The following is a 2,500-nucleotide window of genomic DNA, read 5'->3' as shown; positions in this document are numbered from 1 at the left end:
GTCTTCGTCTTGGAAAATAACAAAATCTAAAAGAAAAGAAAAGTCTTCTTTGTGGAAAATAGTAAAATAAAAAAAACCAAGACTTCACCTTGGAAAATAACAAAATCTAATCTAAAACATCTTAAATAAAGCTTATTTCTAATCTTCTTTGTAGGCAGAAAATAGTAAGTTACAGGACTCTCGAACTGATGTAGTCCAAAAATAAAGAATTAAAATAACAAAGTCTAATCTATATAAGTGCTCTTGAATAAGCTTCGTGTAAAAAATAGCAATATAATAAAAATACCAAGTCTTCGTCTTGGAAAATAACAAAATCTAAAAGAAAGGTCTTCTTTATGGAAAATAGTAAAATAAGAATACCAAGACTTCACCTTGGAAAATAACAAAACCATCTTGAAAAAAGCTTATTTTTAATCTTCTTTGTAGGCAGAAAATAGTAAGGCGAAAATAAAGTCCCCTCTAAGCTCTAAAGTAACAAATACGACGTGTTAAAAAAAAAAACTAACAATAAAAAAAAAGAACCAAGACTTCGTCTTGGAAAATAACAATCTAAATTGTGGAAAATAGTAAAATGAAATAAAAACCGACTTCACCTTCGAAAATAACAAAATCAATCTAAAACAAATGACATCTTAAAACAAAACTATTATTTGTTTCGGAGGTTGTCTATGACTGTTCATAGACCGCATAATTTCCACAGAACATTCTCAGAATATCAAGAGAGAAAAGCAGCGTTCTGCGGGAAATCATCTTGGCCAGTGATGTCGTTCTGGGTTTGGTCAGGCCCAGGGAGGTAAGTACCTCGTTATTCTCAAGGGGCCACTTTCCTCTTGCCCCAACCGGGAATCCAAAGAATGTGACCTTGCTAGCCTTCGTCAGCACTTTGACTTGATCACCAAGAGGGGTATAGTACGAAACTTTGTGCGAGGCAGCATCTGACAAGGTATTCTTTGAAAGCTCAAAACGGACGGTGACATCGATCACAACCGCCTCCTCATCTTTTGCAAACACGAGGTCAGGCTTTCTCATCTCTCCCGTCTCGGATATGAACCGTGGCTCTTTGTATACAGACCAGCCCAATCTAGCCGCTTCGTCTGCCAGAATGTTACTGATCTTGTTGTGTCGCGCAATTCTTGCTTTCTGTACTGCAGGACATTGACCGAGAATGTGCGAAAGGGACTCGAGTCTGGCAGAGCATTTCCTGCAGGAACGTAAGGCCCCATCTCTGCCTCTGTTCAAGCTTTCTCTTGTTGGGTAAATATTTGCCCTTAGTTGTAGTGCTGCGATAAAGAAGCATTGTTTAAAGCCGCACCATGGCCTCAACCAAGCATTACTGATTCTATCATGCGCAAAGTTTACAATGCCCCTTCCTTGAACCGGCTTTTCGCACCATCTCTGAAATTCATGCTCCCTCCAATCGCAGGGTCTCGGATATACAGGTTCTTTTGACACCGGGTCCCTGAGAACGAATGTTGGGATTGCATCACTGTCACCCCCTGCTCGTACCCACAAATTACGGTATTCTTCCTCCATACCATGCGAGGACACAATATTACGGGTGATAGCATCGGACGAGTTTGCTATACGTTGCAGCCTTCTAACTTGAACCGAAGGGATTGTTTTTTCCAGTTTCAAGATGGCAAGGCCTCCGTCTCGGGCTCTGGCATATAACAGTCCATCACAAGTTGAAGCGGGAAGGTGGAGCCATCCTTTTACCGCCTTTCTAATCTCTTGGTCCAACCCACGGAGAGTTGATTGCTTGCAGTCCGAGTGGTCTGCAGGATATAACAATCTGGGTAGGGCATAGGCATTGAGTAGTTCAACCTTCTGAGTTGGCTTCAGAGGCGCCTCATCGATTTTCGAGATCCATGTCTTTAGCTGACAATGTAGATCAGGCTGTATAGTGCCAGTCCAAGGGCCAATTTTCAGACCAAGGTATTTCGTTGATTCATCAGGTTGGATCATATGGACATCTTTATTTTTGATAGTCCATGGGTCGCAGTTGTTCACCGTATATGAATCTTTGGTTGGGCTTATCATGAAGCCCTGGCACTTTCTGGCCTGAACCTCCAATCCCGATAGCCCACAAAATGATTCCAAGATCGCTAGATTGGCGGCCATACCAACCCAAGATTCGCTCACCAACACCAAATCATCAGCAAACGCAAGAGCTGTCACGTGGTCGGTATCAATGGAGTACCCAACTCCGTGTGACTCTAGGGTGCATATCAAAGGGTCCATGGCAAGATTGAAGAGCAGGGGTGACATGGGGTCACCCTGTTTGACACCAACACGTATGCTAATTTCTCGAGTCGACTCGCCATTGCTTTTGAACGAGGTCGTACACCGATCGTAGGCGTTCTGGATGATGCCCACCACGTGTTCATCTACTTTCTTGTGCCTTAACACCCATAAAATATGAGCATGCGAAACCGAGTCAAAAGCTTTCGCTATGTCGATGAACATGACAGCCAACGGCCTGTGCAATTTCTTAGCGTGT

Source organism: Petromyzon marinus, unplaced genomic scaffold (assembly GCF_048934315.1).
Source record: "Petromyzon marinus isolate PM22_M1 ecotype Great Lakes invasive population unplaced genomic scaffold, UKy_Petmar_22M1.pri1.0 PM_G_Scaffold_6, whole genome shotgun sequence".
Classification (NCBI taxonomy): domain Eukaryota; kingdom Metazoa; phylum Chordata; class Hyperoartia; order Petromyzontiformes; family Petromyzontidae; genus Petromyzon; species Petromyzon marinus.
Note: the sequence above shows the minus strand (reverse complement) of the source record.